Source organism: Rhyacophila brunnea, unplaced genomic scaffold (assembly GCF_057557595.1).
Source record: "Rhyacophila brunnea isolate RB1 unplaced genomic scaffold, BYU_Rbru_1.0 scaffold_106, whole genome shotgun sequence".
NCBI classification, from domain to species: Eukaryota; Metazoa; Arthropoda; class Insecta; order Trichoptera; family Rhyacophilidae; genus Rhyacophila; species Rhyacophila brunnea.
In genome coordinates this window covers 295,783-315,885 of record NW_028232759.1, presented here as the reverse complement: position 1 = coordinate 315,885, position 20,103 = coordinate 295,783, and positions in this window count along the sequence as shown.

Here is a 20,103-nt window from a genome sequence, read left to right as displayed (position 1 = left end):
GAAAGCATCCATACAATTTCTAATACGGCATATCAAACAAATGCAACGACATTTAGAGTACTTTCGAAATGTGACAGTCCGAAATGCCGTGTTTTACAGAATCCTCCTACTTTGACTTTGCAGCCAAGGACATCCAAATTTACAGTTTCACAGACTTTGTGTATTTCAGAGCCTTGTAGTGATGTTCCTGGGTCATGTACGCCTTTGACCATGAATGTTGTTATGCGAGGAAATGGATTAGTTGACAGGGTCAGGGTTGGTGATAGTGTAATTGTTTGTGGAGTATATTCTTTAATTGGTGTTGTTGGAGGAATTCAATGTCATGAAGTTTATGATGAAAGAGGATGCTTATTAAAAGATGCTCCAAAACCCTCACCCCTAAATAATGATAATAAGATCGATAATTTTAAGAATAATAATGATAATAATTTTAAGGATATTAAGATTACTAATAGTGATAATTATAAGGGTACTAATGATAATAAGTTTGAGCATAGTAAGATTATTAATAGTGATAATCAGATTGAGAATAGTGAAAGAAGAGATCTTATAAATAATGATAGTAATACAGATAATATCAATACTACTGGTAATGTTATCTATAGTATCAATAATGGTGTTAGCTTGAGAGAAATGTTGCTCAACGCTACCGAACCTTTCCCAACACTTCCTCAAATTCTCTTAGACTCATTTGCACCAGAAATCTACAACCACAAAGACACCAAACAAATTCTATTGCTTGCCTTAACAGGTTCATACCAAAAAAGTAAAACAGAAATGAAGATCCGTGGCAACATCAACGTACTTTTAGTTGGTGATCCAGGAACAGCCAAATCACAAATGCTAAAGACTGTTAATAAAATATCACCGCGAGGGGTTTACGTAACTGGAAAAGGAACAACTGGAGTTGGAATGACAGCTTCACTAACACGAGACACAAATACCTTCTCTAACAACCCCAATACAGGTGAATATATTCTTGAAGCAGGTGCACTTGTTCTTAGTGATGGAGGTGTTTGTTGTATAGACGAAATTGATAAAATGGATGAAAATGATCGAGTTGCAATTCACGAAGTAATGGAACAACAATCTATTTCTATTTCAAAGGCTGGCATAAACACTACTCTAAACGCAAGATGTAGCATAATTGCAGCAGCCAATCCTATAAAGAAAAGCGGAGGATATGATAAAAGTAAGAGTGTGGAATGGAATGTTGGAATGGCTGTTGCACTCGTTTCAAGATTTGATTGTGTTGTTGTAATGGAAGACGTTGTTGACATGGAAAAAGACACAGAGCTCGCTAAACATATTACTAAAGGATTCATGACCAAGTCAATTTATACCCAAGACTCATTTAATAAAGGTAAAGAGAATACGAAAGTGTTAAATGGGATTAATACCAACAGTAATATAGATGAAAACGAAAATTCAACTACAGATACAAAAGATAGCGATTTGCTGAATTGTGAACAAATAAGAGAATATATACTAAAAGCAAAGCAAATAAACCCAATCCTAGAAACATCTTTATCGAAAAAGCTGGTCGACGCATACATCGAAAAAAGGAAAGAAAACATTAAAACTACACCAAGATATTTACTCAGCTTAATACGAATAGCAATTGCACATGCAAGGCTCCGTCTCTCTAAAAAGGTCGAAATTATCGATGTCGAGGAATCTATAAGACTATTAAGTGCTAATTATATCCAGAAAAATAAGATAACCCCAAGAAATGATCCAATAAGAAATGTATACGAAATTATTACACGATCCTGCGATGAAAAAGCAATCGCTGACTACGAAAATATTTTACAGATCTGCGAATCTAAGGGTATCAGGAAAGAAGATGTTGAACGAACTGTTAATGTTTATGTCGATAGCGGTGCCATTCTTGTCGATGGTAACAAATTGAAAATACTGAAGTAAACTAATTAAAAAGTTTAAATTAATTAAAAAAATGAAATTAATCAAAAAAATGAAATTAATAAAAAAACCAAATTAATGTAAAAAAACAAAATTAATTACAAAGAAACTAAATTAATGTAAAAAAATTAAATTAATAAAAAAATTAAATTATTACAAAAACGTAATTAATCAAAAAAATGAAATTAATCAAAAAAATGAAATTATTATAAAAAAGTAAATTAATTAAAAAATGGTAATAATTATAAAAAAACAAAATAAATCATAAAACGAAATTAATACTAAAAAAACAAAATTAATTAAAAAAAAATAAATTATAAAAAAACATTTTATGAATTAAATTAATCACTTATTGGTATTATATATTTATTTAAAGTCTGTTTTTTTTATTACCTTTTTCTCATAGAACATAGTTGTGTAGCAGCGATAGTTTAGAAGTGTAAATATTAGACCTGGAATCTTCAATATAAATGATTGAAGATTCGAATCTCCTTTACACCATATATTTAAAAATGACAAAGCTTATTATTAATACTGCCTATCTACGAGCGAATAGCAAATGAATTTCTCACTATATAGTAAAAAAAAGCTTTTTGATCTAAAAATACACTTTACATTGGTGCTCAAACTACCCATATCGATTCTTAAAAATAATCAAAACCACCATTGGTATGATGGATATGTTAACTTGTAGTGGTGACCCGAATTTTATTGGTCAACATCGTTAAACTTTTTTGTATAACTCACATTAATGCTTAAAAATCTGTTTTCTAAATCAAGTTTCTTTTTTTTTGTATTGTGCATATTAATAAGTAAATGTACTTCGTTTTTTCGCATACATTTTTATGTACATTTGGTTAATGTAAAAAGAATCACGAAAATAAACCAATAAAGCAAAGAAAAATAAGCTGGAAAATAGGAGTAAAATTTAATATTGAACTAAAACTTATATCATATTATTTATTATGCTTGCATTGAACCAGCACTATAACTATATATTATCCTTGTATTTTTGAGACAATTTTGAATGTAAGCGACAAATATGCAAAAAAATTATAAAAAATTTAAATATCATTGTTAGATTTCTGCAAAATAAGTGTAAACCCAACACATATATCCAATTATTTTAGATATCAAAAATATGTCGCTGTAATTTATGTTGGTTGGACTTTCTACTACATAAAAAAAATGTAAAAATTTTCAATAATATACAAAAAACACAATTTATATAAATAATTTTCTACGTTTCTACAAAATATGATCAACAACATATCAACAAAATATTTACGAATTGAACAATAAAAATCATGCAATTGATCATAAAAAATTAAATTGGTTAAAACGAAACTGAAACGAGAAAAAAGGTTATTGGCAAAAATATGCAGTTCACTTAAATAGTTAATATAAATAAAGAAAACATTTAGTTGCCAATATTCTGTTTATAAATATAACTATACTACATTACATTGCCCAACTCTAAATTTTTTTCTAGAAACCCCTATTGTATAATCATAAGAATTAATAAAAATTCTTTAATGTATCGATTTTGTTGCTAAATGTTAAATTGCGATGGAAAGAATTCTGACGTCAATTTTCATGTATTTTATGATCTTTTTATTTGATATCTTACTTATTCCAATTGTACAAATTATTATTATATTCGATTATTGATGACTAAAATGATCATTTGTTGCACAAAAACCTTAGAAAATTCTTTTAAATGCCTTTTTGCATAATTATATTATGGATACCTTTTAATTGGTTTCTTTGTAATTTAGAGATTATTGTCTATAAAACATATAACGAGGCATATGGTAAATTTTAGGGGAAAAATCGCTGGGTTATTTTTACTTCAAATCTCTATATTATGATTTTTGATGCATATCGATTGATTTTTTGGATTTTAGAGATATATTATAGATAAAACATGTAAAGAGGCACATGATATATTATTAAAAATCGCTGAGTTTTATATACTATAAACCATTATATTGTGATTTTTGATGAATATTAATTGATTCCCTTAAAATTAGAGATTAATTCTCAATACATAATATGTAAATAGAGCATATAATTTCAGTACAAAGATATTTCTTGTATGCTTTTTGCTGAATATAAAAATATTTTATGATCAATTAAAGAGATAATCATGATCTCAAAATCATTCCATGTGCATTCAAAATAAAAAAAAGCAGATTTCATTTATTTTTTGTACATGGTTTTTATACTTTGCATATTTTTTTAATATACAGAATTTTGTTAACAAAGACGAGCGTTTTAAAATTATTTTCCCTTAATTACCAAAAGTAAATTCGTATGTCTAAAACATGATCTATTGGCAATAAAAGCCGGTATTACATATAAAATATACCTTTAATATATAATATACTCAAGTTATTTGGGTATATACCAACGCCATAATATTCGAACTGGAAATGTGCCTTTTTGCTCGTTTCCACAAAAGCTTATTAAAGACAATATTTAGCTGCAATAACGGTTTATTTATAAGATATAAGGGCACATGGATTATACGACTCTATTTTTAGTATTAAAAATGATTTTCTTATGAAAGCCCTTATACATATGTAACTAATTGTCTAAATTTCTTAGTCATAAGTGCCGATGAAGTAAGTTGCACAAATTTTTGTCTTGATACTCCATAAGTAGAAATAACATAAAGACTTTGTGCTTTTTTTATTCAATTTCGGCATGTTTGTCTAAATATAAAAAAATTTATAGTATAGGCACTTTTATATTAAATTGGAATGATCGTATTACTTTTGCTGTAGACAAGCCGAAACAAAAATCACACCTTTGAAAGTATAATATTTTCGCTATTAATAAACATTATCTTAATGTTAAGTAAGGGTTTTAATCATAAACTGAAAAGAATATTTTGATATTAGATTTTTCGTGATCATTAAATCTGTTAAATACACCAATTGAAAAGGTAAGTCCAGAAACTATAGATTTTATAACTTTCCACAGTAAAAATGTTTCATCCAAAGATCACAATCGAAAATATAGTATAATATGCATTTTTTAATACAAAATAAATAATTCATGTATTTATAAATTTATATGGAATCATACATTCAATTATTTCTTTTTATGGAAAGATTTAAAATTAATGGGCCTTAAAATGGTTCCCTTGTATTTTACAAGTAAACTATATGTCTTCATACTTTGAGTTATTAATTGGGCTACAAAAGTAAACTAAATTAAGCTAAATTATTATTATTTGATTAGACTTCAATTTTTTATTTGCTGAAGTTTGTTAAATAAAATATTCTCTATATAGTCACGACTGAAAATATAATGTATTCCTCAATACTTAAATCAGATCATACAGTAATCGTAAAGTTAATGAAGACAAAAACCACTTATAATCCAAAAATGAAAGAAATCTATCAAGACGAAGATAAAATCACTGGTCATATAGTATAAAACACGATTATTAAATGAATTATTTAATTTTTATAGGTCACGATAACAACCCAAAATGTTGCGTTTCACAAAAGACACAAACATATATACAAACACCTTCATTATCTTTTACAGAAAATCTGACAGCGAAAACCTTCAAAACATTCATATTCTTAGATATTAGCACTAATGAGAATTTAAATTTCCAAAAATGATTCAAAGAATTTTTTTACTTATTTATACGATTTTCTTTCAGAATATTTTAAAAAAAATATATTAGATCTGTTTTTTATATTAATTAATTATTTCTATGTGATTTTTTACTTATTTTACTTTTGTAAACGTATAAATATTCAAGCACTTTTTTTATGGGTTAAATAACTTTCGCCAATTCGATTTATTGTGACATATCCAGCCCATTGTGAACATACACAACTCTTTGATACATCTTTTGACACCGTTAAATGGTCTATTTCCATCAACTGATCTTTTTCTCTCAAATGAGATGAGTTCAAGTGTCTTGCAAAATTAGAACCACCATAAATTATCGTTATATAAAATTGATTTAATATCAAATAGCTCGAAAAATAAAAAGCAATGTTATTATTGATATAATTTGTATCATAAATTTTTTATTGAAGAATTGAGTGGCATAATATATTCTAAAAGCTTAAAAAAAAGTATAATTTATTTAGATTAATTTTACCTGCTCAACGCTCCCTGCATCAAATATTACGCTATAAAAACAATAACATCAAGAAATTTTTTAATTTATAATATTTTTTTTGTAAAGAAAACACTATAAATACTTATAATGAATTTAAAAAGCCATAAGTTAAATAAATGAAATCCTCGCAATATTAACGTTAAAATTTGTTTGCATTCTTTATAATTTTATGCTTTTATCAAAGATTTAAAGGCGTTTTTATCTAATGATTGCACATTTTGTTCGTGAAATTCATGCAAGTTTTTAACTATGTTAGCACCATGAGCTTTTTACCCTTCTAAAACTAAAAAAAGGCAGAATTTTAACATAATACCATCTAAAAGACTTTAAAATCTATAATAAATGTTTTTTTATGTAAATAAAACGGTTTGGCTTATTTTTATGTAATTTTTGAAATATCTTGTAAATAGGAAAATACATTTCAACATTAAATATCTTAAAACCAACCAAATGATCATTCATACGCAATAAGTAATATCAAATAACATATATTGAAAATTATACGAACAGATGCGAATATGTAAAAAATTTATACACTCTATTTTGGAAGATGCATAATTATCATGTCATAGAGCTTTATTTATGCTCTCTATCAATATAACCTGCAGTATACCCAAGACATAAATTTTTAGAATAAAATCTAAAAAAACACCTTTTTAGCATAATTTATATCATTAGCAATAATAAATAAACCTTTAATTGATATATCAACCACATCGAAATAATTTATCTTGAAAGTATTTATAATTTAGTCGTTTCGCACAATTTCGTTACCATATATTTTATTGAAAACCTTTTGGTTTTTATAATATCATATAGCTGTAGACTATAGGGACATGCCCGTATACCGTTCTCACGCATCAAAAATTACTGTTTCTTATTTTCAAAATATAAATGCAAGAAAATACAAGAAAATTCAATTTTACTTTATATTAAACAAAAAAAAGAACTTTTATAAAGTTAGTAAATGTTTTAAAAAGAAAACCTACATAATATTGAAATTCGTAATAAAAAGGAAAAGAAAAAATTAAAACTAATTATTATTGGTTGATTCTTATGTAATTGAACCGTTGTAACTTTCTAGCGGCCTTAAAATAAACCAATATATATTCTGGCATGGTTGCTTTATTCCACAACAAATTGTGCTTTGAAAATTTTGAATTTACTTTTAATTTATAAAAAGTGAAATTGAAGAAAACGGAATAGTGCATAGAAATTTGGAACAACGATAAAAAAAATTATCAAAAAAAAATGTGATGAAAAATATGCCAATATAAAATAATAGGGCAGCGATATATAGTACGAAAACTATCTTTGTATTTTTTGATGTAAAGATGAATGAAAATCTTTATAAGATAGAAAAATTAAATATTCTTATATTATTAATATATATACCTTTAAATGTATTTATTGAACTTTATTTGTAATGTTTTCAGGAATATAACTGATTTTTATAACGCAAAAAATAATATTTTATATACTTATTAGATATTTCAGCGGTGTTTTATGTAATGAAAAATATATCACATTATCCTATAAATTAGTATATTCACGATATTGAAATTCCTTTTTCCGCAACAGTTCCAAATAATAATGCAGTTCCTTGAAAATTGGGACTACAAAAAAAACATTGGAGAATGAAAAACCCGGACATTTACAGACCATAGTTAAAAATTGTGTGTCAAAATATGTAGATACTGCGCCTTACAAAGAACAGTATGATATACAAAATGGGTAAATAAAGTAGGTTTTTATAAATAATTATACTGAGTATGATGAAATCTGCATGTAAGTAAAAAGGTAAACTAATCCTAAAATAAATCTTTAAACAAAAAATTTGAATGAAAAGGAATAAAAATTGAATTTCATAAATCAAAAAAACTAACAGTAAATTCATTGTAAAATAAATATGGACAAAATAATATGTATAATTAAAATATTCGGGATTTTTCTAAATATAAACATGCAAAATGAGCAATCATTTAAATTGATTTTTTAAAAAGGAATATCCAAATATCATTTAAAACATAATAGCAGTTCTTAACTTTATATACAAAAGCCTATTCTTATATTTACAGAATACTAGCTAAAATATTGAAATTTTTATTATCGTATTCCGCATAATTCTATCTATAAATTTACTATAAAAAGTAATTGCTGCCATAAAAATATTTTTAAGAGTATAAAACATAGGTATCGTATTTTGGTTTACTTATAAAAGCGCTCGTAAGTTAAAACCGAACAATGATTCGTATAAAATCCGAAAGATGCTTTTTCATAGAATTAATGACTAAATATCAGTAAAGTATGGATTTACAGAAATCTTGACTCTCAGATTTAAAAGCTCATGCAATCTTAAATAAAAATGGCTTCAATATGTATTTCTATACTCTGAAAACAGATTTCTTATTCCTGATAATCTTATATTACAATCTCACACGATTTACCTTTTTTTTCCAGAAACTATAAGTTTTATAAATTATTTTGGGAACTAAAAACACATTTAATTAACAAAAAAATGTTCTCATATATAACTATTCCCATTATTTTTGCAGCATAAAATATCAAAAATAACTAATCTAAAAGTATTTTTGCGAGATTTTGCAAATAGCGTTAAAGGATCAGCGATAAAAATAAGTAAGAGTCTGATGCGAATACAACGTAAAATTAAGAATGAATTTTATTTATGTTATTATTTATATAATTTTTCGGGCTTATAAGAAGTGTAAAATGCACCAAAGAAATTTTTGGCACATTTATAGACGTATTCATCCATTTCTAGATTGGACTTAAGTTTTTAATTTTTTGTATATATTTGCTATTTCATGTTGTAATCCTGAAAATACAATGACATGATGGATAAAAAAATCTAAAATATACCATATTCGAAGCATATAATTAACAGTATGAAAAAAATCGCATCAAAGTTACCAGAATATGTTGCAATCATTTAAAAATAGGAATAAGGACTATGTTTCTAGCCATATTCTGCATCTAAGTATGCTCTTCCTATAATTTTTATTTTTTTAAATACAGATTTGATTAGAATAATTAATGCTTAAAGGTCTTTTTTTGCTTCACTTTACCCCCTTATATTCCTATAATTTCAATAATGTTTTCAAAACACTCACACTATGTATGCTGACAAAGTTCGATAAGATAGGTATATAAAAAATTCAAATAGTATAAATTTTAAATAAGATAGTAATATTTAAATCTTTCTAAATGATACGAAAACGTTTATTATAGCAAAAGATAACATGAAACTACATAATATATTTTTGAATATTTAATAATTTAATGATTTTTATTTTTATTATGGCCTTAGAATTTCAAATTCGCATTTTTTTTTGTCAAAACGAACAAAATAGCTACCAAATTGATATGTATTAAATTTTTATAGTGGTTATGTTTAAAAATACGATCCTATCCATTTTTTTGCGTAAACTAAGGCCTATATTATTTGTAAGCATTATATAAAATTGCATAACTCTGTTATTTTATTTATACAACATTAGAATTGTAGATGAAATTGCTCACATACAGTCTTGATGTGATTACTAGGTAAACAAATAAGTGATGTATAGAAACTTATATAGTGCGCATCTACATAAAAAAGACCAATAGAAAATTTTAATATCTATTATAGTGATTCTTTATAAGAATAAAAGCGATTTTTTTGCACGTTTTCGAATCGAAGTAGTGAATATAAAATAATATATACGAGCCGAATACTTTATATGCTGAAAATGATAATAAAAAAAGATAAAATCACGTAATATATAGCAACTTATAGCATTTCAGCAAAAATTTTCTTTTGAATAAAAAATACAATCGCTGCTTGTTTTTATTTTTGTTATGTCTAATAAGTTCAATCATAAGAATATTGTGTTTTTTTGTTTCAATAAAACAAAAAGGGTTAATTTACAAAAGATACCATGATAGGCTTTTAAAAAGAAGCCGAATTTTAAAAATCTAACATCATAATTAGGATCTAGTAAGTATTAGTGTATAAATTAGACAGAATGCAAAAGAAAATACATAAGTTCTATTTAAATTAATGTAAAATTATAATAAATTGTAGAAATAATTTTAAAAACCATACGCAGAAAGAGGATTTCTTTCAAAATATTCATTCTAGTCAAAGTTACAAAAATAGTGTGAATACATTATTTAACTAATCAATCGTGTGATTTAAGGGGAATATATTTTATTTACTAAATACAGTGGACATACTTGAATGTTTTCAAAGTTCTATTTATTCTCATATTTTGCGTTCTGCAGCAAAAAGAGATTTTGGCAGCATTAAATTAAAGCACAAAATTATTCTTTTCAAATTCTTTAACATTTTCTCAAAGAAACAAGTTGAATACTTAAAAAAAAACTTAAAGACGTACTGATATACAGACAGAAAAGATACCGGAATTGTAAAAACGTTGATATTCTTATTTTTAAATGTAATCTTATGTAAAATATTAAGGGGAAAAACTATAAAAATAACTTCTTAAACGTAGGAGAGTGGGCAATAATTGCTTGTTTATCGGTATAGTGTTATATGAAAATACCATTCTTCTAAATAATGAATAAACCAGCATCTTCAATATAATTTTAAGCACTCAAAATAAATTTTTCAAGAGGAAAAAGCTATAAATATTACAGAATGGAATATTTAAAAACATTAATATAAGCGCTTATCTATACTGTATACACATATAATGCAAAGCATTGGATAAAATAGCCTTTTGTAAATAAAAAAAACAATGTTTCTGCTCATTTATATATTTGATTTATCTTTAATTATTTACACTATTTATTCAATTCAATAATATTATACACACGAAACCTAAATCTTTAAAGAAGTTTTATTATAATGGATATATACAATAAAATTTTACATTTTTCTGTGATATTATACACAATATTAAAAACTATAAAATTAGGTCGTAAATATTTTCTTATAGATTAAACTTTCGATCATTTTCGCTTTACATCTTCTTAATTTTTTTTAATTATATTTTATATTTCAAAGTAGAATATAACAACGATATTATGAAAAAAAATAAAGAATTTTTATTTTTTTGTGTTATATACATTTGTAATATACCTAAAACATACATTTCCGATCCTCTGACAACCGATTTTTCATTATTAAAGTAATTAAAATTTAAATACATACACAAAAAAACTTTGTATTGTTGTATTTTTGTTTTAAAAATTCAATAAATTATTTTTTTATATTAACCGTTTTTCAATACATATTTATACAATTAGAATATTCCAAGTCTGTGATGTGCGTGAAAATTCTGCTTAATTATGAATATCATACAACACGATAGTTTTCAATTTTATGTTAACTCGTTTTGATAGTAAAATTAAAGATAAATTCATAAAAAAATTTGCTCATGAACACAATTAATATTAATAACAACAGTGGCCCGCGATCCAAGGTATGAAATAAAAGAATAATACAAAATATCGAGCAAAAAAATTAAGTGAAAAAACTTTAAGGACGCTTTAAATGACTCCATTCTTTTAATCATATTTTGTTTACCAAAAAAATAAACGCTGTATAATTTACATTTATTGTAGAAGTTTTAAGCAATAAAACTACTATTCACCTTAAATAGAAGGCTTATGTGTATTTAATATTAATTTTATCACTCCTATAACCAGAAAAACTTACGTGTAATCCATTATAAGAATACTAGAATTCGGTGCTATATATACTTCTTGATATGTATATAAGGTAATATAAAACATATTCCTGTCTAAAAAATTATGAAAAGGGATATCAAAACAAAATTAAGGTGAGATGCGATATTACTTAAACAAGCTATGGACGTATTATACAAATCCGAAGTGTTTCCTAAAAGATATTTTGTGTGACATTTTATACTTAGTATCTAAAATTGAGCGAAAAAATCCAAAAAATGCGTTCATTTTTTGAAAAGAATTTATAAAGCGATCGGTAATTTATTTTGATAAAAAAAAATATTTAGAAGCAAAATTTACTGAATAAACTCATTTTTTACCATTTAGAAAATATCACATGAATGTTTTTGTATGGGGCAATCTAAGGTACAAAATTTAGTATTTTGTAGTATAGTTTAACAAATACTTTAGCTAAATTAGCTGTTACTGATCAAATACGTTAAAAATATTTATACTTAAATAACTGTTACTGATCTAATACGCTTAAAATATTTTTTCATATCCTAATGCTCATTTAAAACAAAAGAACCAGAATCGATATGTATCTATGATAGAGAGGCTTCATATATTTATCTGTATATCATAATATTTTAACCTATGAAAATTAATTTAAAGATCCAAATTTGTATCTTTTATACTTTAATCAGATACGCTTCTATACATATTTTAATAGCTATTCAATGCAAACTAACTACATTATTTCGGATGGCTTAAAAAATTAAAAAAAATATACAATATTTGCCGGAATTTTCTTCTAAAAAAAAATGAGATTTTTGAAAAATTTTACTGTAAAAAAGACAATACTTCTGTAAAAACATATATTCCTAAAAAATAAGCATGTAGGAATTAATTTAGTAGAAAATTTTCTTCGAAAAATTCTGTTTTTTTTGTCTTATATCATAAAAAATGATTTTATGGTTTTTTTTCTAATATTTATCATAATCTGATCTTTTTTTAAAAAAAAACAATAGTCTCTTATTTTTTATCCTAAACTAGAAAAAACATATTTCATTTTAATATTGGTATAAATATATATCATTTTATCAATTTATGGATTTGGTGTAAATTTATCACAAAAATAGATAAATAAAAGACGAAAGATCTATTTTAGAAGAGAAACATTTAAACACAAATAAAACAACGTTTCTATACTTTCTATATTGTATTTTGGACATATATTAATGCGGCAAGTCCTTTTATTGTGATGAAGATGCTCTCTGACTATGATATAAATCAGCTAATAATTTATGATTTCAAACCAATACACGCATAAAAAAACAATTCATCCCCATATATATTGATTCTGTTTCATTGGAGAAAAAAGAATAAAATAAATATAATATACAAGTAGCTTAAATTATATATGCTTTTATTTGTTATCATTTTCCTATTAGATTCACCAAAATAGAGGCATTTGCTCGAAATATATATTCTGACTGATGCACTCATTTTTATATCATAATAATTAATATAAAAAAAGAATTATTCGAATTATGGTTTCACAGCCGTTCAAAACCAACGCAAAGTCATAAAAAAACAAAAATTTCGTTTTAAAGCGCAACTTAATAAAAAAAAGTTGCCAAAATAATCGCAGAAAATAATATAATTCAATCCTTTTGCTTTACTATAGTGGTTCGTGTATTTTACAAATAAATATAACCAGATGATTTATAAAAGGTGTTTGTTTCCTTTAATAAATATAGTCAAGAAGGATTTTATATAGATATAAGTTCTTTATTGTATTTGAAGGCGCATAAAAAACCAGTCAAATAGGTTGCTAAGATAGTTTTATTTTGAAAAACTGCTATTTTTATGGTTTTTCATACATTTTTAACAAATGATTTTATGAACTTCATGGATTTTTTTAATACAACATATCATTTATAAATCACAATAAAAATATTTTTTTCTAATCTTAGAAAATATTTAATTAGAATATAATTAATCTAATTTTAACAATACATTTTATGGCAAAAAAATTCAATAAACATAAATATTGCACGCGGTCAGAATATAAAATAATTATAGATTAAAATCATAGCCCACCTATGTTCGTAGTCATAATTTAAGACTGTTATACATCAAATCTATAAAATTTCCGCATAATATTTGTGGGTACCAATAACATCACTTTGCACCTCTAAAAACACCAATAAAGCATCTCGAACCTACGTTTAAATATATATAATAATAAGAAGTCTACTTAATAAATTTGATTTTGAAGCACGAAAGTTTGACCGATTATATTATATTTTGACGCATTTAAGTTGTTTTTGTATCTGAAATGATGTTGAATATGTTCTTAATCTTTTTCAGGAGGGTAATATATATTTGCTCACCAGTATGTATAAAAATATATATGAATCATAGCAGCTTTTCATGTTTTTATTATTTAATGAAGATAAAGAATCAATAAATTTACAAAATGTGGCATTTAAAAAAACAAATTTATGTATTATATAAGCTAAAAAAATTATTAATCTTATTTTTATGCAGCAGATATCTAGCGCGAAATTCCAACACAAAACTTGTACAAAGATCAGATCTATACTTTTTTTTCTGGAATGAAACAGGTTTTGTTTTTAAATTCGCGGCTGTAGATATCAGTTTATGTAAGTTTACAAAATTAAATTCCATGAGCGCAATTATTTTTATTAATAAGTAATTAGTTTTACAATATATAGTGTGAAAATATTATTAAATTGTAAATAACGACTTTTTTATAATGATATGTGTATTTTTATCGGTTGGAATATATAATCATATATTGCAATTTAACATCAAATGCAATAGCAACAATTCATATTTATGTAATATTAAAGATTTTATGCTAGACCAATCTTATTTTATGTGGAAGGGTCTAAAAAAATATAAAAGTGTACTGGAAACCGTTATAAAATTGTATTAGAACAAAATTATATTTAAAATTAAGCACAGGATTATTAAATTCTTCACCTAAATGGTGGGCATTATACTACAATTTATAATTTAACAAGATATGAACTATAATTTTTTATTTGTTATATTATTTTCTTATGGTAAAGTTGATCGATGAAAAATTAAACAAAAGATCCATATAGAATCTATAAATGTAAATTAGAAATATATTTTTTTGAATCTTCCCAAAATCTAGTCTGATTAGAAAACCAAACTTCTTGGAATATTATTATATATTTCTAATGATATATTTTCTTTTTTCAAAGTCTCAAAAATTTATTTTAAGGCTTCTTAAATCATTAAAGATCAGAGATAAATAAAAATTAGACATTTCTATACAATATAAAAATGTAAACATAAGATATACCAGCACTCGCATTGTGTTTTTTATATTCAAAAAAATATATTTGTGCTTGATTAGTTGAAAAAAAGTATATCTAATATGTCTTCATAATCACATGATTGACAATTTCGGACAATTTTTTATATATGGATCCATAACATATTCTTCAATCCATTTAATGCATATAATAAACATGATCAAGAAATTTTATTATGTTAAATTATTTAAACGCTTCTAATACTATGTTTTTTTATGCTTAAAGATTTTATGTTTTTAGTTTTTCAAATGTAGTTAGCACATTTAACATCTTATTAGATGTTTTTTTATTTTCTAGCACGTCATAGGCGATTTCGTGTATTTAAAGTATCACATCAATGGTTGCAAATGATCCTAATCACAAAAAACTCTTATCATTATTTTAAAATTCGTAATATGATCTTCTACCATCGAATTGCTACCATTTGAATATATATAAATATCGAATTAAGGTGCTTTTACACGCGAAATAATATTTTAATCTGATATCTAGCCAAATAATTCAATCATAGATTCTGGAAATTATATTTTTTTTCTTGGATAGGTTTATTCTTTTCATTTATATCTTATGAGTCAAATTTCATTTTTTTATGGTATTTGTTGATTTTTATGATTATTTATAATATGTTTTATCATTTCTTCTGTTCTGAAATCAAACTATTAGGTCTTACAGTAGATATCCCTTGCAACTACAATAGATGGAAGCCGAATGGTATTATTAAGAATACATAATATAGGGCTAGAAAGGGTAAGACTCATCTCTGTATATTTTATTAATTATTGAGGTTTCATACTAAATTTAGACCAAAATAATATGATGATCATTTTTGATAGAGTATCGATACATTCCTTCACTTTGCAAAAAAACACATAATTTTTTATTAGAATGCAATTTTGGTATAATATATATTTAAAATAAAAAAGAATAGAATATCAGGAAAATTTTCTCTTTATAGTGCAGTTTTTATTTTAATGCATTATTTTAACTTTTAATATAGTATATATTGTTTTTTATTGATTTCATTATATATTTTTAATGTTTTATTTGTGTTTAGGTATTTATTATTTTTAGGCATAAGTCAATTTGGAATCTCTAAATTCTTTATATATAACAAAATATCTCGAAATTACCCTTATAAAAATAGAAATCATGAATACATATTAAGTATATGTATTCGATTTCAAAAAAATTGCACCCTTTCAATTTTTATTTAATAATCTTCCCAAATGAATAGTTTATCATGTATTTAAACATGTTTTTCTGTGTGTTCGTTTTTATTTATTTATGTATAAATTTATTGAAATATCACTATTCAATTACAAAATCATTGAATTCCAGCATTTTTTTTACATATTTTGACTTATAACCAGGCGTATTCCCCCGATACAAGTTTTTATAATATGTGAAAAAAATCAGATGAAAATATAAAACACTATTATTTCCTTAAGACTCTTAATTCGATAAAATATTGTATAGTGCAAGATATTTATCTTCTGAATAATAAATAATAATTAAATAGCATTCATCGTCAATAAAATGGAGTTATAAATGCTGTACAATGAGACCATCAAATAAAGGTATTTATGTTTAAAATCAACGAAGCCTGATTTTAAGGTGATGGCATGCAATACAAATAATTTAATATTAAAAACTTCGTGCTTACATAAAATATGAAATCAAATATGGATATAGTAACTCGAAAGGTGTTATCAGGCGTATATTTGAGGAGATAAATAAAAATACAATCAAGTAAAAAATTTATTTTTAGCTTGTTTATTTCGCAACTATATACAGAGAAAATATAGTGTACCATAATACAACATTTTTTATTCTTCATCACACAAATATCTAAATTTATGTTCGAAAGCCGAATTATGCTTTATATTTCAAGTTTATTCTTTCAAAAACTTACTTATAATAGAATTTTAAATGCTAACATATTATATTCTGTGACAGTATATTTCTATAGATTTTTCATATATATATAAAATATAATATTTTATATTGCAACGGAAAAGTGATAACTTTATGGATTCATTTGATGGTTTTATTTCGCGTTTATTTTAAGAACCTCATGATATTACTTTTTTTCTTAATAAATAAGAATATTATATCGGTAAAAAAAATTATAAGCTTGTAAAATATCCTTTTTTAATTCACAACATTCATAATATTAAAAATAAAACCAATCTAAAGATTTGTCAGTGCAATGTAGCTCAAAAGTTTTCTAGAATTTAAATCATAAAAATAATTCATAGGCAAACCATAAAAAATGTTATCGAGATCAGTAAACCAATAAAGGAAATATAATTGATATTTTTGTTATAAGAAATCAAATTTTGTTCCTGAAAATCGTAAGAACATCATGAGGATAATATTTTTGGTCTAATAAGTCTATCGTGTAAAAAAAAGCAACAAACATGGCTTGCAGTAGATATTTTTTCGGCCTTTGTAAAATATTTCAAGATGATTTTTTAAAAATTTTTTGCGTTTTTACACATAAAAAAACTTTGTGTTGCTCTCTTATGCAATATATATTCCAGATATATAATTATTGATTATTTTACATTTATATACATAATATATGGCTTTTATAGGATTAGGCGCAATCAAGTTAACAGCATCTTACCTTAAAAAACATTGCTTTTTAAATTTTTTTCATGCCATAAATTATTATAGAATTATATTATGACCCAGCTGTCATTTTTATTATGATCTAAAGGTGACAAAAAAAAGAAAAAAACCATTAAAATTCAATCATATTTGCAGAAAAGCATTTTTTATATTTTTTTTCAATTATATAATCATTTTAATGCCACATTTCGACGGATCTAAAATATAAATTCAGGCTCTATATCCGGTTTGTATATATAAGTTCAATTACAGTTTATATATATTGCACATAAATATTATTGGATTTTTTTTATTATGTAATTAGAAAACAATAAACATACAATAAATGTCAATATCGTATAAATTTTATTAAATTTTTCTTTTATATTGGAAAAACGAGAAATTTTTTGATAATCGCTTTTTATTGATGTAGCTCAAAGCTTAAAATAACTTTCGTATACTTTTGTGCTATTAATACACGATTATGACTTTGAAACAAATATTTGTAGTAAAAATGGGTATTATAAATAAATACGTCAAATTTTACTTAAAATAAAAAATTGTTGATAAGAACACGAAAAAAGTTACCAATACACCTTAGAGCAATAAAGATGGAATTTATTCCTAATGCTTTATTTTTTCGCTTGGTTTTATTTCATATAATTTTGAAAAACCAAAATATAAGATTTTACTTATAGATTATCCCGTAGAAAAAAAAACTCATTTTTTTAAAGTTATAGGTTTATATTATCATACTGAGCATTTAATATAATAGGGAAAACTGATTGTTAATATTTGAACACAAGAAAATTTCAAGCTATAACCACTTTTTACGGAAGAATCTATAATTTTAAAAATAAAAATACAGAAGTAAACCAGTTCAAAGACTTATATCCGCATTTCAATAACAATAAGCTGTCATTTGCATCATTTAATGCAGAAATATCTTACAAGTAAAAAATATAAAACCACTTAGTTTTAGAACATTGAAATAAGACCTGAATATGCCCTGCTTAAACAAGAAATCCGTACATGGAATGGAATAAAATAAAATATACTTGTTTCAGCATTTATTTTTATGTCTTAAACTTATTCCAATTAAATTATAGATCATAGAAAATCATTAAAAAAAATTATGATTTTCTTGTTATCATAAATATTTGATCTCTTATATAACCTATCAGTATTTCTACAATAACCATAAAATATTATTTTATTTTAAATTTTAATTAATTTTAAGAAATTAAATATTTTTTAAATACAATTGTTCTTTAAGAATTTGTTTCACTTATATGCTTTGCATAATATTTTTCTTAAAATGAAAAGTAAATGTATAAATTATAGAATATATTCTCTACCCACGTCTTCATTTTATACTGGGTTCATAATAGATACCTTCAGCATAAAAAAAACATTCTTTATTTAAAAAGTGTATATTTCTGAATAGTAAACAAAAATTTACATAGTATAAATTTATCATAAAAAAATAAAAATATTTATGTCTTAAGTAAGTTGTTATGGCTGTGTTTACATGATATATAATTATTTTTAAGCAGTGAAATTCGATGTCTAGCTTTTTATTTAGAAATTTACAAATAAAATTCTATATAGAATTATATATCTACTAGTAATGTAAATTTAAAAGATCTAATAAAGCCAACTGTATTATAAAATATATGAAAATTTTTTCAAAACTTCCAAGGCTTGCAGCGATATCTGAAATATAAATATAATACAAAAAAATACAAGTTAAAGCTATAAAAAGCTGAAATTACTTATATGATATTTTAATACTTGAAGTCTATATGAGCATATATGTTTTTCAGACCCAATAAATAATGGTGAATTCGTATAGTAAGATCATTCAAAATTTTATATCGTGATAATGTATAAAAAAGGCTCAAATTTTTATTATATTCGACATTTATCGTAAATACGTTCCCGAAAAAAATAGCGATAAATAAATGAAATTATGAAGTCAAAGTGTTTATATGTTTAAATTTGTCATTGATTGAAACAAAATTAGGCAAAAAAAAGCGATTCAATAATTTTAGTCTAATAATATTTATACGTTTTTTAGTATGTTCTAATGTAAGTAATTTAATCTAATTTTTTATTTCTGAAGTTTTAATTAATTTGGGAAATACTTTAATTATTTATTAAGTTATCAAATCTTATGATCAAAGATAAACGTAAAATAAAATAATTTGTAGATAGTCTCTGGTTAAATAAAATTTGTTAGAATTATTGCATTTCTTTTTTTATATTCATATTGAACTATAATCACCATTATACTCAAAGTTTCTTCTGTGTTTTTTCTGGGGTGAAAAAAGACATACGAAAAAATATAGTAGATGAAATAATCATGTGAAGAAAAAGGTCTTT